This window comes from Chlorocebus sabaeus, chromosome 13 (assembly GCF_047675955.1).
Source record: "Chlorocebus sabaeus isolate Y175 chromosome 13, mChlSab1.0.hap1, whole genome shotgun sequence".
Lineage (NCBI taxonomy): Eukaryota > Metazoa > Chordata > Mammalia > Primates > Cercopithecidae > Chlorocebus > Chlorocebus sabaeus.
In genome coordinates, this window is record NC_132916.1 from 25,787,318 (window position 1) to 25,813,650 (window position 26,333).

The following is a 26,333-nucleotide window of genomic DNA, read 5'->3' on the forward strand; positions in this document are numbered from 1 at the left end:
TTAAGTATTTTAAGGAATATTTCACTACCTGCAGCTTCTTCTCCAGTTTGTTTTTTATACCAGAGTTAAAATATAGTTTAAGTAAATATAGCTAAGTGTATTTAATAAGTTATAGTCTAAGTTATTTTTTCCAAATCTTGCATATTATTCAGTTGTCTACAGAATAAAATCCAACTTTGACATGGTCCAGGACTGAAGTTCTTTATAATCTTGTAAAAACCTATCTTTCCAGTCCTAAAATTCCCCACATAAGTGCACCTACTCTATATGCCTTCAATTCATTGAATGATTAAATGCAACCTCTCATTTAAATTTTAATACTCCTTAGGTTGACCATAGGTATTTAAGTTATTTGGAGATTACAATTATATGTGACATATTTATTTAACTCTAAGTATCTACAATACAGGGACTTGACTATATTTACAATCAGCTACTCCCAAGAAGGTTAGGAACATAATACTGTTCAAATATTTATTATTTAATACCTCTATCCTTAACTGCCTTATAATTTTAATAGCAATGAAAGAGAAATGCCTTCTTTGTAAATTATGCATATTTATGGTTTCCTTGAGTCTCCTTCCCTTTTACTTTTTCCACCAAATAATCAATCGGATTTAGCTGTCACACACCCCCCCACACACCCATATGCTTTGAATACAACTGCTGGTTTTACTTAATTCACAGTTCAGTGTGAAAGGCTCTGCAGTAGATAGATAAATACAAATACAAATTGTGGGATGATGTGATGATAGAAGAAAGTCCAGAGTTTTTGAGATCCTGTAGCAGAGTCAGCTAAATCAGATTGATAATTTGGTAATGGGCAAAGGGGCTATGGACAAAACACAAATTCTAGAAGGTTTTTCCAACTTGATGAAGCTTTGTAGCAGAGGAACAGGTCAGATGATTTGATGTGATATTAGAAAAAATGGTTAGGAATTAGTCTTTAGAGTAGAACTGTAGTCCTTAGAACCCACTACCCTTCTCCAATATTGCCAACAATAAGCAATTTGTGGAATAGCATCACTCACCTCCATCAGGTGAGTTCAAGAGACTGTGGTATATTGTTCTAATATTCTAAGTTTATTTTACTTTATTAGTCTGTAGTGGATTTTATCTTGAAAATATTTTTTATAATTTTATAATATATGATAATTGGATTTTACAAATTAACCTATTAATGGGCAATTTTGTACCTACTTTTATTTGTAGTAAAAATATATTTCATGTTCTTAGGGTTAGTCATCTGAGAGTGGCTATTAAGTATTTTCCGTCTTAAAAAAGTTAAAGATCATGTATTATTGTTTCCAATGCCAATATAGCATTTTCACCATCTTGACAATATTTATTCCATTCTTGCCATCTTATAACTTGGTTTTGTTATCATTTGGAAGCATATTGTAGATAATTAGAAACTAGACATTTTAAAAAATTGATAGTTAAACAACCATATATACTATTAAAACTTAACACTGATTATTGGCAAATATTTCAGAAGACATAATTTAATATAAATAATTCAGCTGCTTTAAATTATTTAAAGTAACTTGATACCCTTTGTATCAATAAAATATTTTTTCCTTTCAAAGCAAAGAAAAAAACAGAAAATCATAAATGGAAGAAATATTTCATGAAATCTCACTATTTGTAAACTTCTTTTTAAATCACATTATTGCTAACAGTTCCAAACTTGCCATTTCTATTCATTTCTAATCATCACTGTGCTAGCAATTTAAAGATAGGATTTCTGTGATAAGAAAAACAGAACAAATTACTGTTTGGATATTGCTTAGCAATACTTCTTCTTTTTTTATTTATTATAATTTAAGTTCTAGGGTACATGTGCACAAAGTGCAGGTTTGTTACATATATATGCATGTGCCATGTTGGTGTGCTGCACCCATTAACTCGTCATTTACATTAGGTATATCTCCTAATGTTATCCCTCCCCCAACGCCCTCCTCACAATAGGACCCGGTGTGTGATATTCCCCTTCCTGTGTCCAAGTGATCTCATTGTTCAGTTCCCACCTATGAGTAAGAACATGCGGTATTTGGTTTTCTGTTCTTGTGATAGTTTGCTGAGAATGATGGTTTCCAGCTGCATCCATGTACCTACAAAGGACATGAACTCATCATTTTTTATGGCTGCATAGTATTCCATGGTGTATATGTGCCACATTTTCTTAATCCAGTCTGTCACTGATGGACATTTGGGTTGATTCCAAGTCTTTGCTATTGTGAATAGTGCCACAATAAACATACGTGTGCTTGTGTCTTTATAGCAGCATGATTTATAATCCTTTGGGTAGATCCCCAGGAATGGGATGGCTGGGTCAAATGGTATTTCTAGTTCTAGATCTTTGAGGAATCGCCACACTGTCTTCCGCAATGGTTGAACTAGTTTACATTCCCATCAACAGTGTAAAAGTGTTCCTATTTCTCCACATCCTCTCCAGCACCTGTTGTTTCCTGATTTTTTAATGATTATTCTAACTGGTGTGAGATGGTATCTCATTGTGGTTTTGATTTGCATTTCTTTGATGGCGAGTGATGATGAGCATTTTTTTCACATGTCTGTTGACTGTATGAATGTCTTCTTTTGAGAAGTGTGTGTTCATATCCTTTGCCCACTTTTTGATGGGGTTGTTTGTTTTTTTCTTGTAAATTTGTTTGAGTTCTTTGTAGGTTGTGGATATTAGCCCTTTGTCAGATGAGTAGATTACAAAAATTTTCTCCCATTCCGTAGGTTGCCTATTCACTCTGATGGTAGTTTCTTTTGCTGTGCAGAAGCTCTTTAGTTTAATTAGATCCCATTTGTCAATTTTGGCTTTTGTTGCCATTGCTTTTGGTGTTTTAGCCATGAAGTCCTTGCCCATGCCTATGTCCTGAATGGTATTACCTAGGTTTTCTTCTAGGGTTTTTATGGTATTAGGTCTAACATTTAAGTCTCTAATCTATCTTGAATTAATTTTTGTATAAGGAGTAAGAAAAGGATCCAGTTTCAGCTTTCTACTTATGGCTAGCCAATTTTCCCAGCACCATTTATTAAATAGGGAATCCTTTCCCCATTTCTTGTTTTTCTCAGGTTTATCAAAGATCAGATGGCTGTAGATGTGTGGTATTATTTCTGAGGGCTCTGTTGTGTTCCATTGGTCTATATCTCTGTTTTGGTACCAGTACCATGCTGTTTTGGTTACTGTAGCCTTGTAGTATAGTTTGAAGTTAGGTAGACTGATGCCTCCAGCTTTGTTCTTTTGGCTTAGGATTGTCTTGGCAATGCAGGGTCTTTTTTGGTTCCATATGAACTTTAAAGCAGTTTTTTCCAATTCTATGAAGAAAGTCATCGGTATCTTAATGGGGATGGCATCGAATCTATAAATTACCTTGGGCAGTATGACCATTTTCACAATATTGATTCTTCCTATCCATGAGCATGGTATGTTCTTCCATTTGTTTGTGTCCTCTTTTATTTCACTGAGCAGTGGTTTGTAGTTCTCCTTGAAGAGCTCCTTTACATCCCTTGTAAGTTGGATTCCTAGGTACTTTATTCTCTTTGAAGCAATTGTGAATGGGAGTTCATTGATGATTTGGCTTTCTGTTTGTCTGTTACTGGTGTATAAGAATGCTTGTGATTTTTGCATCGTGATTTTGTATCCTGAGACTTTGCTGAAGTTGCTTATCAGCTTAAGGAGATTTTGGGCTGAGATGATGGCGTTTTCTAAATATACAGTCATGTCATCTGCAAACAGGGACAATTTGACTTCTTCTTTTCCTAACTGAATACCCTTGATTTCTTTCTCTTGCCTGATTGCCCTAGCCAGAACTTCCAACACTATGTTGAATAGGAGTGGTGAGAGAGGGCATCCCTGTCTTGTGCCAGTTTTCAAAGGGAATGCTTCTAGTTTTTCCCATTCAGTATAATATTGGCTGTGGGTTTGTCATAAATAGCCCTTATTATTTAGAGATACGTTCCATCAATACTGAATTTATTGAGAGTTTGTAGCATGAAGGACTGTTGAATTTTGTCAAAGGTCTTTTCTGCATCTATTGAGATAATCATGTGATTTTTGTCTTTGGTTCTGTTTACATGCTGGATTATATTTATTGATTTGCATATGTTGAACTAGCCTTGCATCCCAGGGATGATGCCCACTTGATCATGGTGGATAAGCTTTTTGATGTGCTGATGGATTAAGTTTGCCAGTATTTTATTGAGGATTTTTGCATCGATGTTCATCAGTGATATTGGTCTAATATTCTCTTTTTTTGCTATATCTCTGTCAGGCTTTGGTATCAGGATGATGTTGACCCGTAAAATGAGTTAGGGAGGATTCCCTCTTTTTCTATTGATTGGAATAGTTTCAGAAGGAATGGTACCAACTCCTCCTTGTACCTCTGGTAGAATTTGGCTGTGAATCCGTCTGGTCCTGGACTTTTATTGGTTGGTAGGCTGTTAATTATTTTCTCAATTTCAGAGCCTGCTATCGGTCTATTCAGGGATTCAACTTCTTCCTGGTTTAGTCTTGGGAGAGTGTAAGTGTCCAGGAAATTATCCATTTCTTCTAGGTTTTCTAGTTTATGTGTGTAGAGGTGTTTATAGTATTCTCTGATGTAGTTTATATCTCTGTGTGGTCGGTGGTAATATCCCCTTTGTCATTTTTTATTGCATCTATTTGATTCTTCTCTCTTTTCTTCTTTATTAGTCTTGCTAGCGGTCTATCAATTTTGTTGATCTTTTCAAAAAACCAGCTCCTGGATTCATTGATTTTTTGGAAGGTTTTTTGTGTCTCTATCTCCTTCAGTTCTGCTCCGATCTTAGTTATTTCTTGCCTTCTGCTAGCTTTTCAATGTGTTTGCTCTTGCTACTCTAGTTCTTTTAATTGTGATGTTAGGGTGTCAATTTTATATCTTTCCAGCTTTCTCTTGTGGGCATTTAGTGCTATAAATTTCCCTGTAGACACTGCTTTAAATGTGTATAAATGTGATTCTGGTATATTGTATCTTTGTTCTCATTGGTTTCAAAGAGCATCTTTATTTCTGCCTTCATTTCGTTATGTACCCAGTAGTCATACAGGAGCAGGTTGTTCAGTTTCCATGTAGTTGAACGGTATTGATTGAGTTTCTTAGTCCTGAGTTCTAGTTTGATTGCACTGTGGTCTGAGAGACAGTTTGTTATAATTTCTGTTCTTTTACATTTGCTGAGGTGTTCTTTACTTCCAACTATGTGGTCAATTTGGAATAAGTGTGAAGTGGTGCTGAGAAGAATGTATATTCTGTTGCTTTAGGGTGGAGAGTTCTGTAGATGTCTATTAGGTCCTCTTCATGCAGAGTTGAGTTCAATTCCTGGATATCTTGTTAACTTTCTGTTTCGTTGATCTGTCTAATGTTCACAGTGGGGTGTTGAAGTCTCCCATTATTATTGTATGGGAGTCTAAGTCTCTTTGTAAGTCTCTAAGGACTTGCTTTATGAATCTGGGTGCTCCTGTCTTGGGTGCATATATATTTAGGATAGATAGCTCTTCCTGTTGAATTGATCCCTTTACCATTATGTAATGGCCTTCTTTGTCTCTTTTGATCTTTGATGGTTTGAAGTCTGTTTTATCAGAGACTAGGATTGCAACCCCTACTTTTTTTTTTTTTGGTTTCCATTTGCTTGGTAGATCTTCCTCCATCCCTTTATTTTGAGCCTATGTGTGTCTCTGCATGTGAGATGGGTCTCCTGAATACAGCAAACTGACGGGTCTTGACTCTTTATCCAATTTGCCAGTCTGTGTCTTTTAATTGGACCATTTAGTCCATTTATATTTAAGGTTAATATTGTTATGTGTGAACTTGATCCTGTCATTATGATTTTAGCTGGTTATTTTGCTAGCTAGTTGATGCAGTTATGCTAAACTGCACTAGAAAGCACTGTCTTAAGGTCTTAACAATGTATTATTTCATTATTTTTATAAAAATGGTAGATATATTACAAAATTCCTACCACAGTTAATGTTTTGAAGAATATAGACTTGGGAAAATAAATGTAAAAAGCTAATGTCTATGCTAGAGGGAATGAAAGATAAATGTAGGCTTGGTTATACATGCCTTTATTGGTATTCATTGAGGATCTCAGCTATGGGCCAGGCACTGGCCTAAGTAATGAGAGAAAATATAGCAAACAGGGACCCTGGCAACAGATTTTTCATATGAAGTTTCAATGTATTAATGTATTCTTTTGTTAAAGAACATACAAAAGGTTCTTAGGAAGCTACGTGTTAGGTGTTTGAGATAACTTATCCAAAGATGAAGGTCAAGGAAGTTCGTTTAAGAAAGGCCACACCTCAGCTGGTCTTAGAGCATGTATAGAGTTTGTAATGGGTTTAAAAGGATTCCAGTCCAAGAAAAATCATGAGGAAATTTACAGAATTAGGAGTTAAAAAAGTAGATATCCTGGAGGTAGATAATATAATAGTGGTTAGCAAAGGCTGAGAGAGAAAGAGAGAAGTGGGGATGAAGAGATGTTGGTTAAGGGGTATAAAAATATCCCTTATTAGATGGAAGGAATAAGTTCCAGTATCTGATTGTACAGTAGGGAAGTTAAAATTAACAATAATTTATTATAGATTTCAAAATAGCTAGAAAAATTATAAAGTGATAGATATCCCAATTACTTTGATATGGTCATTACACATTGTATATGTGTATCAAAATATTACATGCATTCCCAGAATGTGGGCAACTATTATATATCAATAAAAATATACAAAAAAGAGGATACATTGATGGAAATATCTGCTGAACTTGAGGACTAGAAGGAAAATCATTAGGCATGTAAGAGGGAGTAATTGGACTTGGGTGTTTGGAATTTTGGAGGGGGTTATAGAAATATTTTATAATATAAGGAATTCAAGATAAAAATATTTTGGACAAAGATTAGTGTTCAATTTTGGGGTCATGTAGTTTCCAGCATGCCTGGGGCACCAAATGCAGATGTCCAGTGGGCAGGTAGATATTAAAAATCAGAGAACATTAGATTTATGTGAGTCAGAAAAAATATTTGGGGGTCATCCTTATAAAGGGATAGTCAATCTAATGGTTTTAATTAGTCATAGTATAGATAGTGGTCAAGAAACATTACCTTGAATTAGTAGTTATTATCCCCACTAACCTGGCAGAACTGCAGAAAACAATGGCATATCTTTATGCCTGTCCTTATTTTAATTTTGGCTCAGTGCATGTCTGTGAAAAGGGGGAAATCTATTGTATTCTCTCATGCCCCTTCTAAGTTAACTGTCAGAAATAGTCACAACATAAAATAATTTAGATCTGCTATCATTCCCTAAAAAAAAAATTAGGGGAGCTTTTATCCTGATTTTTATTTGACTCATAGTGGCTTGTTCTCCAGGATGACAGATGACAGTTCTGTCATAATGGACATGGCATCGTATAGTTTGAGTTTTTCTTTGTTTTTTTTCTGAGATGGAGTCTCACCCTGTTGCCCTAGCTGGAATGTAGTGGCCCAATCTCAACTCACTGCAACCTCTGCCTCCTGAATTCAAGTGATCTCCTGCCTGAGCCTCCTGAATAGCTGGGATTATAGGCGTGCACCACCAGGCCTGGCTAATTTTTGTAGTTTTTTAGTAGATATGGAGTTTCATCATGTTGGCCAGGCTGGTGTTGAATTTCTGACCACAAGTGATCCACCACCCTGGCCTCCCAAAGTGCTGGGATTACAGGCGTGAGCCACCATGCCCGGCCAGTTTGAGGTTTTATCAGCTGTTTGAGTGCAAGTTTCTTCTCTGAGCTCATTTTCTTATCTGTTAGATGGGAATTATATCCTTGAGTGTTGTTCTGATGATTAATTGATGTAATGTGTAAAACATCAAATTGAGTGCCATGTACTCAACAATGATATTTCCCATCTCTTTTTCAAGGCAACACTTTCAGTGGCACTCTAATAATTTCCTTTGCATGTACTTGAATTCGAATATCTGTCTGTGGTCTCTGTAATTTTTGATTTGGTTCTGTGTAATGATAATTTTTAAATAAAATTAGTAGATATGAGAAAAGCGGCAGTGAAGCTTTATAAGCTGCTATGCTTGCTATGTGGCTGCACCTTCTCTCATTAAGAGATCAAATTCACTAAAAAATATGTTTGATAGGGCAGCTGCTCCTACCAGGTTTTTGAGAATTCCATCAGTTTTCATATTTGATTATTTTCCCTGCTCCTGATGAAATAATATTCCTTTTTCCATCTGCTTATATGCAACACATGTTTTTAAGAACATTGAACTAGGCAAGTGAAAACTGAGGCATGAAGGATAAGACAGTGAACCATCAGACAGGGCATCTTTCTTTAATTGTGCTTTTTGGTTCTATTAAGTATCTTATAATGATAAATTATTGATGAATTGTAAAAGATTAAAGCACATGTTCTGAGAGCAGAAAATATTTTCTTTTCACTGAAAACATAGTTTTAATGGTAAATGAAAGGAGGCAAATATTTCCAACAAACATCTTAATAATTCGATTTAGATTTGTTGAAACATTGTGTTGTCCTATATTGTAACATGTAGAGCATTCGTTTTAATAATTTAACTTCAGCTGGATGCTTTCCAATGACATACTTAGGCACTTACATAATTAGAAAAATCAGTGATTTTTGCAAATACTTTTACCCCTTTATCCCACACAATTTTTCCATTTAAAAATATTTTTAAGGGCTGAATATCTAAAATTTTTAAAGTTAAGAGAGATTTGATAAATCATAAATGTCACAGGAAAAATATAAGACATCATACTATACATATTTGTGTAAAACATTTTAAAATTTGAATTTGGAGTAAGGACTATCTAATATTTGAATGATGTTTTAAAGTTTAAAGTACCTTTTCATCTACATTATCGAAACACTCTTCTCGTGAACCCTGTGAGGTTGACTTGGAGAGCCATTATCCTTGTCTTTCTGATTTTAGCACATTTTAGTCTTCCTTTATTTTCTTTTATGGGGAAAAAAAAAGCTTTAATACTTAAAAAAATGCAACAAACAATACAAAAATTTAATAGAAGAGATGTAATATTCAATATTTCTATTTACCATACTATTTGTGAATATTACAGTAAACTACTTCATTATTTGCTTAATATGTGCATCTTGGATCCACCCGCCAAGGCTGAATACAAAATACAACACACCTATTTTTTACATTCAAATTATCATTGGCTAATTGCTAGAAGCCATGTCTCCTCAAGTCACCTTTAAGCTGATTTTAAGAGGTTTCTAGTGCTCTGCTTCATGTGTGTTAAAACAAGCATTTACATTTCTTTCTTATTTTGTTACAACAATACCACCTCCACTAACAATGACCCCAGAACAACACTCTTCTCTTGTGCACAGCTGTGGCATGGGGATGGTATGAGTGAGGCTCTCTCTTTGAACATGTCTCTAAAAACTTGGCACACTTTCCTACTTCTTCACAGCAAAATCAAGATCAGGTCACAGACTGAAGTGAGACTGTATCAAAGCCTTTTTGAAAAATATAAGAAAGAATAACTGAGTGTAACATCAGCTGAAGTTGGCAAAAGTTCATCGCAAGAGCCAGATGCCCAACCTGAATTCAAGCTGCTCACTGTGCCTGTATGTCTAGCAAAGACACCAGGCAGGAATTGGCTTTCTCCCTAATGAAGTGTTTTGAATGTCTACTTGCCTTGGAGAGTTGACCAAACTGTCGCCTCATTTTCTACCAGACACTGGGAAGAAGTTAGGGTGCCTCCTTGCCCTATATAAACCGCACTGCGCTTCTCCACCAGATTAACTTCTTCATCAGATTATTCCTTTCAGGGGAATTTCCTGCCTCACAGCTCCTTCAGCATATAATCCGGTACTATGGCTCCAATGTGATCCTCTTGGTCCAAATTAACATTTTCCAAACTCTTGGTTTGTTCAGATTAAAGTAACATGTGTATGGGATAATAGCACTCTGATGTATGTTACACTCTGCCAATACAACACTGTTAATTCCATTCATTGTGTAGGGTGAGGGAATGGAGTCTCATGATTATACTCTCTCTCCCTCCTGCAATTGTCTCATCTATATTCCCCAATATGCTACAGAAAAAATATATCTCAGGAATGAGGCTACTTAAATATAGACTTTTAAGATTTAGGAGGAATATATTTAACATCACATACAGGGGCTGGATTGTCCTGAAAGATGTGCCAATTACATTACCAAACAGAACACGTTCCATTTCGGTCTGAAACATCCGCACTTGATTTACCTCATGGTATTCAGACCTTCCCCAAAATAAGTATATATAGAGCTCTAAGAGAAAAATAGGCCCTTCTAGAGTGGTTCATCGAACAACAAAAAATTAGTTGGTTACCAGTATAATTCTGCCAATTTTTATCCTAGGAGCAGAAAATATTGATGACTCTTAAAACACACTTTTCCCAATCTTTGTAAAGAAAGTGTTTGGTTTGAGCCTAACCCTTTTACATGACTATCCCTTCTTCTGTTTATCTACTTTACTAAACAGTGTCCTCTAGGATATAGACTATACTTGTATCCTTATTATAAAGAAATCTTAGAATTGCACCTGGTTATAAGATGCATAATAAATATAATTTGAAGATGTAAATGATGCTAAGGATTTTAAACTCTTGGTAATTTTACTGTGCAATGCAGATGTCAACCATAAAATTTCTTTTTATAGCCTTGTGACCATTTCTGTCTATCTTAAAAGTTATTAAAATTTGCCTTCAACACATTTTTATTTAGGTGATTTTTTCGGTTACTTAAACATTATTTTAAAACTTTTTGGTTTTTTAAAAAATTCTGATAACAAATCTATGCAGTCACATATGAAAGTCTACAGAAAATAGTGCAGCATGCAACTACATTATTCTACAGCAATGGAAGCTGTCATATAGTTATGTTCCGTCTCACAATGAAAATAAACTTGCCTGGAGTCCTGTGTTTCAACAGACTATTACAGAACTGGAGTAGGAGGCAATTACAAAGACAAGGACCCTCCATGAAAAAGCCTTGCTTTGAGAGCCATAATATTCACGTTTGTCCCTAGCTGTGAGTATAAACCAATGGAGGAGAGACTTCTGAAATTTTAAAGAAACATACATTCTGTATAAAATCGTAGCTTTGTTATTTCTGAGTCTTTTGTAACAAATATAGCTTACATGAACTTTAACCTCCCAGATAATTTTAATTTTAATTCAAAAAACCTACTTTTTGGTATCGAAAAGTATAAATGATAAACATTTAATCACATAAATTATATAAGAAAAAAATAAAATTAAGCAAAAATGCAAACAGCCTCAAAAGGTATTTTTAAAATTATTAATGTTATAAATAAAGCTTTTAAAAGTAATTAAGTAGATGTTAAACTTTATGATCCAAACAGGACTACATTCCCAATAAAATTTCTTTTATGGCTGATACCTTAAAATATACACAGGAAGTAAATAATCTGCTTAGTAAATTCATAAATATAAATAATACAAACCTGAGTGGCTTCACTTTATTGCTGAATTATTCCAAATATATTTAGTGTGTTTATAAACACATGTATATATAGTGATATACATGTACAAGGATCTAATTTTTATACATTTTTACTATATCTCATATATGTTACCCAAATAATATAATAGTCCAGGGAATTCTTTATATTCATGTTTATGTTGATATATCTGTCCAAAGAATAACCAAATACTAATTTATTTAAACAGAAACACTAATTACTTATCAAAAAGAGATATTGATTAGAGTACATCTTTAGCTTCCTAAATCCTTTCAAAAGGAATGATTGTAGAAAGGTGAGTAAATTCCTAGATAACTAAAGGTTAACCCCTCTGCCTGGATATATTTATTTTAAATACTATTGCTGGAAATCTTTTTGAATTTCTTTCTTGCCTCTTAAACAAATAGTACATTGAATTTAACACAAACATTTCTTATTGAATCAGAGTAATCTTTGAACTTTGTTTATTGTGAAGCACTAAAGCTTCAGCTACTTGTAGTAATATAGATAGAATGGAAAATGGAGTCAAATGGCTATGATGCTTGAAACATGTAAAAACAACTTAAGACTGTCTTCCTCAGTAGTTGATATTAGTACAGTGGATGAGAGAGCAGCCTTTGAAAACATATAGGCTCAAGTTTGAATCTCAGTCCTCCCACTTCCATGATCTCTATAAAGTTTAGGAAAGGTTATTTCACCTCCACAAAATTTACTTTTCTATCTGGTAAACTTGGGGTAATATTAATCTTGTAGGGTAGGTATAAGGAATAAATATGATAATCTATGTAAATCACTTGAGTCTTCTGGCATTTAGTAAATGCTCAATAAATGGTGATGATATTGTACAAGCAGCAGATAGTGAGAGCAACATGAAAACTAGAGAAGGACAAGTCAGGATAAATACAGAGTTTCCTTCCTCCTTTGTCACTCCTCCTATCTTTCTTCCTTTCTTTTCTGTTCAGCCTCCCCCTTCTCACCCTCCCAGCTCCCTCTTTGAAGGAACAATATGGTCTGCAGTGAGGGATGTCCCAAATTCAAGATACACTTTTGAGTACCTTATTGAAAAATTAAATGGCAGTTTACTTAAGAAGTTCTTTCATATACCTAAACTTGGAGGATCATCAATAGAACCACTAATTTGAGTTACTCTTCCTTGCTGAACATGATTTGACCTGACTTGAACGCCAACACTTTAGCAGATATTTGCACATGCCTGATCAGGGTCAAAGCTTTCACTGTGGTCTCAGAAGAGTGAACTTGGCTGACCTCCAGGGCCTTGGATGGGAGTCTTGGCTTTATTGACAGTTCGGTAACTTTCTCAGTTAGGCCAGTGGAGGGAAGACTTGTTTGGAAGAGTAATTGATCCTTATGAACTTTTCAGTGAAAATGACATGAAAAGGTAAACTGAATGTCAAATCTACCGTGATCTGTTGTGAAGGGAGCTTTTGTTTAATCTTGTTTTCTTCTTCTAGCATTATTTAATTTAATTGAAAAGATAGTTCTTGTGATTTTTCTATGGATTTTGATTAAATATTCTGGGCTGCTATGTGCAGTATTTTGTGTATTGTGAGATTTAGATATTTTGGAGTATCTTAGAAAATTCTCATCTTAGAATTAGGTTGCCAGGTAAAAATAAACAGTTTGTGAAAATGAAAGCAATATCCTTTAACTTGCATGTGTAGTCACAGTGATCAGTATTGACATGTTAGTTAAAAAGAGTTAGTCTACATGTGCCATGGTGGTTTGCTGTACCCATCAAACCGCCATCTACATTAGGTATTTCTCCTAATGCTATCACAGAACATAAAGTATAATAATAATAATAATAACAACAACAACAACTGATTAGTAACATAAAAAATGTTGGTCATTTTCTTAGTGCCATATGTTTTTAATTCACATTTATTTTTTCACTGATGAGTTTGTATTAATTTTGCAAAGGGAACAGCTAAATCGATTCTGTACAAGAAAGATATTTTATTTCCCTTTACTTCTCCAAAATATCTAGTGATTCTGGCCTGGAAATGCTTTAACCCAAATTTTATAGCTTAATAAATTAAAAAAGCATATATGATGATGATGTTGTTAAAATTGAGTATAAATACTTTCTGCAGATAATTTGTAGAACTGTGCCTACTTGAAGATGGACTATATTTCCTCAATTCAGGAAATCAGTAGGGAACTACCAAAATCAATTGTAAATTATATTAAAAGGGAAAAATTAATAATATAAAAGTTAAATTATCTCTGATAGACAATAAACTGTCATGGACATCTATATATAACTATGCAGAATATATCTGTATATAACAAAATCTCATGCAATAATATGATATCTGTAAATATAAATGCTTACAAAACAAAAAAGGTGGAAAATTACATAAAATATTTGAAAGTCTATAATCATCTTCAATCCAGTGTTCTTATTGTCTGCTGCCAGACTATATATAGTTACATGCCAATCTTTATTTTTGCGGATGTTAACACTGTTGATCTTGATTACTATTCTGTATCTTTTTAATACTTTTTTGTTACTTTCTAGCCTTTTCATTTTAAAAAAGTTACTGCTTTTTTATTTTAATAAAAAAGTCTTACACAGATATTAGCAGTTGTTGCGAGAAGTCAGGGACCCCAAACGGAGGGACCGACTGAAGCCATGGCAGAAGAACATAAATTGTGAAGATTTCATGGACATTTATTAGTTCCCCAAATTAATACTTTTATAATTTCTTATGCCTGTCTTTACTGCAATCTCTGAACAAAAATTGTGAAGATTTCATGGACACTTATCACTTCCCCAGTCAATACCCTTGTGATTTCCTATGCCTGTCTTTAATCTCTTATTCCCATCTTCTTCGTAAGCTTAGGAGGATGTATGTTGCCTCAGGACCCTGCAATGATTTCATTAATAGCACAAATTGTTTGTAGAGCATATGTACTTGAACAATATGAAATCTGGGCACCTTAAAAAAAAGAACAGGATAACAGCAATGTTCAGGGAACAAGGGAGATAACCTTAAACTCTGACTGCTGGTGAGCTGGATGGAACAGAGCCATATATCTCTTCTTAGCAGCACAGAGGTACTTCTTTTTAGCAAACAAATTATCACAATATTTGGTAGCGAATTCTTTCTAGTGCCTTTTTTTGGTCTCCTTGGTGCTTAAGGGGTACTTTTATTTTTCTTATTTTTAACTCTGAAAGAGTACATTTCTGCTACTTCCTCATACCACCACTCTTTCTCCCATCATAATTATTTCTGAGTTTGCAATCATTGTGATAACACCAGTTTTTGTTGTTAATGTTTTATTTTAAGTGTGTATAATACAATATGCTATAAGCATTTTAAATACCTGTGCTAAACTGAAGCTGAATTCAATTTATGATTAAAAAGAGGGGAACAAATAAGAGTAGAAAAGGAAATGCTTTGCCATCACAAGGCCAAGGTTAGTTGTTTTGATTTCTTGCTTAAAGATAAAAATGTATTGTAGATGTGTGTTCCTTTTAGAGTGACTCAAGCATAAGGGGAAATAGAGACTTTCTATGCTGCAGTTCAAAACTCATCCCGAAGTATTGTCTTTCTCAATGCATCTGCACTATTTTCTACCATAGAAACTATTTTCTTGTACTTGGCCTCAGTTTCTTTATTTCTTTTCTTTTTTAGAATCACTGTAAGGTGTTTTGTTGTTGTTGTTTTATTTTATTATTATTTATTTATTTTCTGAGACACGAGTCTCTCTCTGTCATCCAGGCCCAGGCTGGAGTGCAGTGACATGACCTTGGCTCCCTGCAACCTCTGCCTCCTGGGTTCAAGAGGTTCTCCTGCCTCAGGCTCCTGAGTAGCTTGGATTACAGGTGCCTGCCACTACTCCTGGCTATTTTTTGTATTTTTAGTAGAGATGGGTTTCACTGTGTTGGCCAGGCTGGTCTCAAACTCCTGACCTCAAGTGATCCACCTGCCTTGGCCTCCCAAAGTGCTGGGATTACAGGGGTGAGCCACCAAACTCAGACACTTTAAGTTTCATAATTCACGTGTGGTGATGGTGGTGGTGTTTGGTGGTGCTTAGCGAAGGTGTTGCTTACTACAAGTTTTTGGGATAAAGGAAGACCTCAAACTTTGCTCTAATCATCTTTTATTGTATATGTTTGTCTTTTGTAGTTTACTCAGACATGCTTGGGGTTGGTTAGACTACTGGTCATATATTGCTCGGGAGCAGATCTCACCTTGAGCAACCAGGAGGCAGCATGTTGATGGGGACAAAAGCAGTCTGAAGAAGGAAAGCTAATTGTTGAAAGAAGCCACAGGTCTTGAGATATACATTCCTCTTTAATTATTTTGCTGAGAATCAGCTCTAGTACTCACATTGTTTCATAATCCAGTTCTTTGCCTTCTGGAGGATTTCTATCATTTTCTCCCATCTGTGAACAAATTCCAAAATTAGTTTTATTCATTTCTAAATCTCTGGGGCTCAGCAAAATGTTGGATACATTGTGACAAAATATTTGTGATAGATCTATTTCTGCTAAATCTGACTCCTTCATTTTGTATACTTATGTTTTTCAAGGGTGTTCATTCTTACAGACCACTTGAATTCTTTCATGAGATGCCACAGGGGCTCAAGTAACATGTAAATACAAATAAGCCTTCAGTATTCATCCAGTATAAATTGAGAATTCCCTAATTCTCAACAACAAAAGGGACAACAAAAGTGGTGGAGTGTTTTTCTTCTTTCATGATAGAATTTATAAGCTTGTTCTAGAGAAATTTTCCTTTAATTTATAAAAATATTTTGTCAATAATGTTAAACTCTAACTAGACTCGATGTTTTTTCTCCCTAAGAAATCATGTAGGTTGCATGAAGTTACCATCATGCCACTCTTTCTGCTTCTCTCTAATGCACTAAAAATTTTAATTTATACTGAGAATAGAATTTTAGGTCTTGATTGTATTTGCTATTGAGATTGTATATAAAAACATTTCTTGGTACATAAAACAGAAGGAAATGTTTTGCAGGATAAATTATAGGTTTATATATACTATTTATTAAAAATAGAAGGATAATAAAAAGCAACTGAAAATTTTAAAACAGCAAAGGTGAGCTTGAATTTTAGTTGAGGTAACTGTTGTATAAATAAGCTGTTAAAGTGCATATATATAAAATACATATTATAAATATATAATAAAATACCATAAATATATGATATATAATTATATATAGTTTATATCTATAAATTTATATATATTTATATGTACTTTATAAATATATATAAAATATAAATTATATATATACTTTAACAGCTTATTTATACAACAGTTATATATATATATGTCTATATATTTCTAAAGAGCATCAATGTAAGATTTTAGCCCTTTTTTTAAAGAAGGAAAAACAAGCATGTAAATTGAAAAGTTCTGTACTAAATTTTCAGACAATAAAATATACCATGGCAAAAAATTGAAGAATTGTAATGCCCAGTTTGCACTTTAAGTTATTAATAATTCTCATCTCTGTGTTTTCGGACTACCTAGTACCAGCATGTACACGGCTTGCTTTTGTAAAGACAAATACAAAGCAGAATGCTACTTTAAGTATTATTAAACCTGTTTACTTGTATATTTTAATAGAAGAGGATGTGAATCTAGAACACCAAGTTTAAGGCTAAATTTAAGATTTAAGTCTAAGGTGTAAAATAACAGATAATTACATTATATGGTAACCTATTTTTAATAAATTCAACTATTAAATTAGCTATCATTAGACTTTCAGATACATAATTTAGAATAATATTTTAATATAAAATTTTTATATTTATTGAAAATGCTGTTCTTTATTATATGCTGGGGAAATTATATTGAAATAAATACCCCTAACAATATTATCAAGAGTTAATTCTTTCAAATGCAAATATGTTGCACCTACTAAAAGTCTTTGGCATAATATTGTCATGATTTATTCATATTTTAGAATAATTTTATTGCCTCTTACCTATAATATATGCCACTTTATTTTCATTATTTTCAAAGATAAGGGATAGATACAATGAAATTTTCCCCAACTCTCAAAAAATTGAGTTCCTCTGTGATAAATGGTAACATTGTAATAAGATAGTAATAAGTAATGTTACATTAATTCAGTGCATACAATTTATAGACGTAATATTTTTGAAATAATTTACAAATGTAATAGTTTTCTAATTTTTTTTAGCAGACCAAGTTTTTAATTAACATGGGCAGAAAAATTAGACATTACTTTCTGAAAAACAGGTTTATTTAAATAAAATCTAATATATGTAGACAATAACATCAAGTCTGTAACATTTATATTGTCTCCATTCAGCAGTTTTTGAGACATTTTCGTGGAGTAACCATTCTACATTAGTAAATATACCTATTTGGTTGTTAATCTAAAACTAAACATATCTGAATATGGCTTTCTTGCACATTGGGTGGTTTGTTTGTGTTGACTCATGATTTCACCCAGAAAATATAGGTAATATTCTGTTGCTTAATTCTGTTAGTTGAATACATTTCTGGGACTCTCTCAAAGGCATGATAATTTCATTTTTATTTAAGCCCTAGCTTTATAATCTTTACACAGTAAACCATAGGATTAATTTATGAGCTTTGTGGCTGGTCTAACTTTGCATTAATTGTCTTAAATTAATATCTGCAGCCTGGTATGCATGTCCTGTCATCATTATTTCTGTTTCCATTCATGCCTGCACCTGGCATTTAAAGCTTTATTTGTTTGTGTAACCTATGTAAAAATTGACTTTTCCACCCCATCACCCCATGTTCTTTCAATGTAGAGATTTTTTCTGGAAAGCCTAGTTGGTAAATAATTATCAAGCAGCTAAACAACCAAGATGTTTGAGTCTAGAATTTATGTTTTTTATAGGGCATATGATATAATAAACATGTTTGAAATTATATGGTATTATATTATGATATGATATTATATCACAATAAACATGTATATTGGGGTGTTTCTTTTAGTATATCAAATTTCCACACATTCTACAAGATTATCAGCTACCACTGATAAGGAAGGAAAAACATGTCTCTAAGCACTTTCAATATCAGCAGGTATTGGCAATGGTTAAAAGGAAGTCACTATTTCCAAGGGACATTTCAGACAAGGACTTCTGTTCTAAATTTTTGAGCCTGAAAGAATTTTGGAAATCTACATGAAAGTCTCAGTTAATGCTATTATCATGGTGGCATTTATGATGTTTATGAGGTGATAATTGTTAAGACATCAAAACCTAATATTCCTCTAGGATGAATACAAGTTATAAAATTAATAAAATCAGTATTCTTTTTTTTTCCTTTTGCCCAGAGGAAATTGCTATTTATATTTGTGTAAGTATGATCCACCCTGGCATTTATATGCAGGAAATTGACATGTTTACCAAGATTTTTAAGAAAATATCTAAGGTGATACACATTGGGCAAATATCTGTCACATTTTGAATAGAAATGAATTTTTATATATTTTTCAAATGCTAAGTTAAGCTCTTTTGTTATATTCCTACCAGAATCAAACATATTTAGGTATCCATTTAAGAAAAATGGCACATATATGTTACTTTTCTCTGTAAATGAGTAGAATTGCTGACAAACATAAGGCACCTGAACATAAAAAATATTCACTACTGGATTGCTGATTTTTTAAATGTACACTTTTATCTAAGTGTTTTGTTGTGGCAAGTACTAGAGAGACACAAACAAGATCCATTTAGGAAAAAAAAAACTGTCCTTGTGATACATTGCAGAGGCCACATTGAATAAATATATAATGAACACATCATGTTTTTATATCTTATAATCTAATCAGATTGTCTTTAGAAGCAAATCATAAGGATTTCAACCTTGCTTAAGAAAGGTCTTTATAGCGGTGTTTAAGAAATAAATGTTTGTTTTCTTAAAGATGTCATTAGCTATCAAGTAATAGACTAATGATTATATTTTGTTTGCTTTCTTTGATATCTGGGTTACAGTTAGTTGCATATGGGTACCAAAAAAAACCAACATCAGGCTAAATGTAACTTTGCATCTGACGTAGGGAGTTCTTAAAGAAAACTAATTACTTGACCTTTTTTGCACTGTAAAGAATTTTAATTAAAGTGACTTTTTTTATTTGTTAGGTCAGCAATATGTCATAAAAATCTATATAAATGGTAGTAAATAACATAATAACAGCATTCCCTGAATGCTTTTAAATGACACAACATTTTTATGAAAACATTATCTAAATCATGAACATTAAAAAATATTTAGAGTTAGGTATGTGTTCTCAGAAACCATATTTTTTCCTAAATAAGAAAATAATCTATGTCAACCTCAAATTAGAACACATATAATTCTATGAGCCTTCAATCCAAATATTAAAGTTTTAATATAAAGTCAAGTATTTTACAAAAATAGTCGATAAAACAAGAGTGTTGGCTATTTAGAGTACACATAGTGGATCTGTTTATCTTAAACAGGGTTATGAATCAACATAGGTCAACACAACTAACCAGGAGAATGCATGACTTTTAAAATTTATTTTCCTTGATAATATGATAAAGTACATATTAAAATATTACCCAGGTCTCTCATTACATTGGCTGAACCTTAGGAAAATATAAGTTAATACAATATGTATTCATTTCCTCTATTCAAACAGCAGCCTTGAGAGAGAGGAACAAAAGGAAAGATGCCATTAATCTAATGAATGAATGAAGAGCTCCTGTGTTCCTGGGGAATGGGGAATGGATGGGAACAAGGTAGAAAGTGAGGTGGGAATGCCTGTGAAAGGTTTGAGTCTAGATCACAAACTTGGCTTCTGGCATGCACTGGCAGCTCATCCATGCAGTGTGATGGATGACACCTCCAAACCCAATTCTTCTCCTTAGGTTCTCCCTTAGAAAACACTGGGACCTGCAAGTCCTGATCCAGGAGAAGACATCTGTACCCTAGAAGCCATTGGCTATATTTGTTTTCAACAATGCATTTCATTACAGCCAGGAATGCACAGGTTTATTTATTCATAACACTAAATGCTCTCCATTCCCTCTTTTCCTGGCTAATATAAAAGTGTGCCCAATTTTGTAGAAATGAACAAGAGAGAACTGGAATACGCCCTCTGTGTATTACCGAAGGGATCCCAGGAACCCTTCAGCAGTACCAGGTTAAATCTGAACTCTGCCTATGTATTTTCTATAATGTTGAAAATTGGAAGAACAAAATAGTCTTGGCATTGAACTGACATTTCATTTTGTTTGACTCTCAGTTCCACTTTATAAAAGAGCACCACAAGCCAGAAAGCAACCAGCTTAAATTGGTATATGTGCTGGTGCCAAGAGAGCTAATCAGAGGCTAGCATATGGGGCATTTGAACAAGGAAATGGATGTTAACTATCTGGTTGTGCATTCGGACTGCTTCTGAATCATTTGGGTTTTGCTTGGTAATCTGAGAGGTAGCCAGGAGGGGATAGAACAGCTGTGGCCACTCTACCTGTAAGTGTCTAAATTACACCCTTTGGCCTTCCCACCTTCCCCACCTGAATGTTCCTCTTTAGCTTCATGGGATGTTTTTCTAAACTGCCTAAGAGCTATTTGATGAAGGCTCATTTCTGGATTCAGGAATAAAATTATTGTTGATGTCCTACATTCAAATTCAGTGAACATTTATTGAATATCTACTATGCATCCAGCAACATATAAATTGCATCAAGTGAGATGCAAAATAAAAGTTTTTAAAAGCAATTCTGAAGCCTGATCATACTGGTTTGAATCACAACTCCTACCATTTTCTAGGATGTGACTGCAGGCATCTAACTTTTTTAGATGTGTTTCATTTTCCTAATCTGTAAAATGTAACAGAAGTTAGCAAAATATTATTAAATAAATAAAGTATATGTAAGGTGCATGTGTGCACTAAGACCAACACTAGGCACATTAAAAGTGCATAGTAAATGTCTGATGTTACACACACACACACACACACTCCCTTGATCAGTATAATATCTCTTGTTATACATATAGTGGTATTCTCCTTTTGCTGATAAGAGAACTGAGAGTCAAATAAATTAAGTATATATTCCCATGGTCATAAACTTAGAAAGGAGCAGTTAAGATTTAAAACTAAGGTCATATATTTCATGATTTGTTTTCTTTCCATAATACCACAATAACTTTAAGGTATTTCCATCTCTAGTCAGGAAGATTGCTTCCAAAATGCTGTGCAGACAGCTTCATCATGCTGTCTTCTTTTTCTTTCTCTCTCTCTTTCTTTATCTTTATGTATCCTTCCTTCCTCCCTCCCTCCCTCCCTCCCTCCCTCCCTCCTTCCTTCCTTCCTTCCTTCCTTCCTTCCTTCCTTCCTCTTTTTTCTCTCTCTTTTCTCTCCTTCTCTCTCTTTTTCTCTTTCTTTTTCTTTCCTTCTTTTCTTTTTCTTTTCTACAATGGCTGTCCTCACTTTCTCTATCTTACTCACAGTTTAAAAGGTACATATGGGCTGGGCATGGTGGCTCGCGCCTGTAATCCCAGCACTTTCATAGGCCAAGGCAGGCGGATCACAAGGTCAAGAGATCGAGACCATCCTGGCCAACATGGTGAAACCCCATCTCTACTCACACTTCATACAAAAATTAGCTGGGCATGGTGGTGGGCGTCTGTAGTCCCAGCTACTCAGGAGGCTGAGGCAGGAGAGTCATTTGAACCCGGGAGGCAGAGGCTACAGTGAGCTGAATCGCACCACTGCACTCCAGCCTGGCAACAGAGCGAGACTCTGTCTTGAAAAAAAAAAAAAAAAAAAAAAAAGGCATTTGATATCCTTTCTTCTGGAAACATTGTCTTCTCTGGGCTTCTACAGTCCCATTCTTTTTTTAATTCCTTTCCAACTTTATGACTACTACTTCTCATCCTCCTTTGGGAGTCTTCCTTAATTTATGGCTACATTTTGGAAAGCCCCAAGGCCTGAAGTCCTTGGACTTCTTCACATCTTGTTCTATACCTTTTTTCTCAAATGATTGTATCTAATTCTTGTGACTTTAAATACTGACACAATCTGATGACTTCCTAATTAGTATCTCATCTCTGGCTCCTTCCTTATAATATAGATTCTTACAGCCAACTTTCTATATGATATCTCAAACTGAACTCTATTTTATTCCCAACCAACCTGGAGATTTTCTTTGGCTGGTTGGTTCTTTGTTTTGTTGTTTTTTTTTGGCATCTTCCCTGATTTAACAAATGGTTACCCCACCTCCTGGTTGTACGGGCCAAAACATTTGAAGTGATTTTTAAATTGTCTCTTTCCCCTATACCCCATGTGTGATCTGTTAGTCAAATCTGTCAGCTCTACCTTCCAGTTATATCCAGAATCTGACAACTTTTCACCACCTCTTCCACTACCTTCCTACTCTAAGTCACTATTATTTCACATCTCCATTATTACAGGAGCCTCCTATTAGTTCACCTGCATCTATCCATTGTTTCTTTTGAACACAACAGTCAAAGTGATTCTTTTAAAGTGTGAATGGCACTATAGCATTCTTCTGGGAAAAATCAAAATCCTAACAACCGCCTCTAAAGCTTCTAACTAACCCCCACCACCCAAACCTCTCTGCCCTAAGTTCGTACCATCTTTCTCTTCCTTTCTCAGCCTCTGTGACCTCTTTGCACTTTCTTGGAAATGCTAGGCATGCTCCTACCTCTGGGAGTTTACACTTTGCTGTTCCTTCTACAGGAGTGCTATTCCTTCTGTTATCTGCATAGTTCCCTCTCAATTCCCCTCATCCATGCTATTCTCAAATCTACCTTCTCAGTGATGATTTTCATGACCATTCTATTAAAATTACTACCAAAATCCTAACACTCCTAATTTTTCTTCTGTGCTTTATTTTTCTCCATAACAATAATTATCTTCTCTCATTCTCTATATTTTACTTCTTTTTCCCTTGATAGAATGTAAGTTCCAAGAGAATAGGGATTTTTGCCTTTTTTCAGTCACTGCTCTATCTCTAGACCCTACAATAGTGCCCAGCACATATTAGGCATGTATTAGTCAGGTTTCTCCACAGGGACAGAATTAATAGGATATACACACACACACACACACACACACACACGTATATATACACATGTGTATATATACACACATATACACATATGTATATATGTATATATACATACATGTATGTATAAATGGATACACACACATATGTGTGTGTGTACATATATACATACATATAATTAAGGAGTATTGACTCACAGGATCACAAGTTGAGGTCCCACAATAGGCCATTTGCAAGCTGAGGAACAAGGAATCCAGTCCAATTCCCAAAGCTGAAGAACTTGGTGTCCAGTGTGAGGACAGGAAGCATCCAGCATGGGAGAAAGATGTAGTCTGGGAGACTAAGCCAGTCTAGACTTTTTATTGCATCCTTCAATCCAATCAAGGTGGCAATATTAACCATCACAAAGCACTCAGTGAATGAATGTTGAATGGTTGAATTAATATATTCTGTGAGAATTTACTGAGCATTAAGTATAGATGCTAGCGTAGGTGCTGCTTAAGATAGAGATGAAATAAAAATACTCCATGCCTTCCAGAAAATTAAAACGTGGTTTAGGAGATGAAACACACAAATATCTGTCGTATAAGATAGAACATGATAATGGCATAAAATGTTAGAAGTAGACTACTAAGTAAAATGTTAGAATTAAAATACTAAGGGGAAATAAAGTTGATGTCTTTGATAAATTGACACCTAAAAATGGGCCCTGAATGTGTAGTTGGATTTCAGAAAAGATGGTGACATGACTTTGCTCTGCATCACAACCCAAATCTCATCTTGAATTGTAATAATCCCCACATGTCAAGGGCAGGACCAGATAGAGATAATTGAATCATGGGGATGCTTTTCCCCCATACTGTCCTTGTGATAGTGAGTTCTTATGAGATCTGATTTTTTTTCATTATTTTTATTTTTGTTTTTTATTATACTTTAAGTTCTGGGGTACATGTGCAGAACGTGCAGGTTTGTTACATAGGTATATATGTGCCATGGTGGTTTGCTGCACCCATCAACCCGTCATCTACATTAGGTATTTCTCCTAATGCTATCCCTCCCCCCGCCCCCCACTCCCCAACAGGCCAACAGGCCCCAGTGTGTGATGTTCCCATCCCTGTGTCCATGTGTTCTCATTGTTCAACTCCCACTTATGAGTGAGAACATGCGGTGTTTGGTTTTCTGTTTTTGTGTTAGTTTGCTGAGAATGATGGTTTCCCAGCACAAATGCCCATCAATGACAGACTGGATAAAGAGATTTGATGGTTTTATAAGGGGTTTCCCCCTTCGCTTTGTTCTCATTCTCTCTCCTGCTGCCCTGTGAAGAGGTGCCTTCTGTCATGATTATAAGTTTCCTGAGGTCTCCTCAGCCGTGTGGAACTGTGAATCAATTAGATGTCTTTTCTTTATAAATTATCCAGTCTCAGGCATTTCTTCGAAGCATCATGAGAATGGACTAATACAGATGGGAACTGAAAGATTTATAAGACAAAATTACAGCATAAGCAAATCTACATGGAAATGAAAACACATTGGTAATGTACAGAGAATACTCTACATTTCAATTTGTGAAGAGCATGAAATACACACATAAAGGGAGTAAGGATTTCAGTTACATATCATGGAATTGTATAGTTCACACACAATTCCCAACAAATGCAAGCTTCTGTGTACCTATTCCTTGAGCAGGGGAAACCATGTGGTTTTCATGCTATTTGCCCACTTTTCTAACCTCTTTCTTGTCCATAGCCAATACAATCTATAATGGGCAGAGTCCTGTGAACAGCCTGTTGTAGAAAGCCCTGTTCTCTCAAACAGTATAGATTAGTCAGGTAAATGAGGTTTTGTCTCCTGGAAAATTGAACAATGAAATAAGGAGACAATCAGGCAAGGCCAAGGGAAGCATAAGAGAGAAATGCCAGGAGGCAGAGAAAGGCCACGAGGGAGCAGTAGAAGCAGAAGTTATAGATATTTTCAAGTATAGAGAAGCTGCGATTAAGCAAACGTTTAGTGAATGTTTGAGAAAAAACTGATTGAGGTGAGAAGATAATATAGCCAATAAAGGGGAGCCTGCTGGTAAAGGGATAATTAGTCAAAAAACACACTGAGAGGAGCTGACACTTAGTGAATACCTAAGCCACATTAATGAAGGTGTTGTAAAGTCAGGAAGATGCACCAACTCCAGCTCTTAGGGCTTTTGGAGCAAAAAGTTGAGAAAGAGCCATGTGGATCCTGAACAATGTAAAATGTCTCTTTGATTCCTATGAGAATTTTTTCTGCCTTATTGCCATGTGTAGCTACATTATAAATCCCTGTTATTTAAGATTGCCTGAGTGAATTGCTGATGCTTGCAATTCAAAGAGGCTTGTACAGTTTGCGCTCTAGTCCTTAGCTTCCTCAACTATGACGCATCAGATAGTAGACTTGCTACATGTTTTCTAAGGCCCTATATAGTGATGAAAAAAAAATCTATAATTTTTTTGTTGGATGATTACTTGCATATTTTCCACATAGAAAAGTACTATTGCAAATTGCCCATTATTATATAGCCCATTGTTATATTTTGACAGCTGGGGACAGAAAAAAACTTGTTTAGTGAAAACTAATGCAACTGGCTTTTTTTCTCCTTTCATTTCATTTGGTGCTTTTGTTTGATGTTGTATGTCTTGTCCATGAAAGATGCTACCATCCTGAAAAGATGGGAATTTAATTGCTCTCATCAAACATATTGCCTAATAAATTGCTTA

General features: G+C 34.6%; 1 protein-coding gene across 9 annotated transcripts in view; it reads left to right on the forward strand.

Moving 5' to 3' along the window:
* The window catches only part of GRIK2 (glutamate ionotropic receptor kainate type subunit 2), a 703,634-nt gene that overhangs the window by 167,177 nt on the left and 510,124 nt on the right, over window positions 1–26,333 (forward strand). The window lies entirely within an intron of this gene.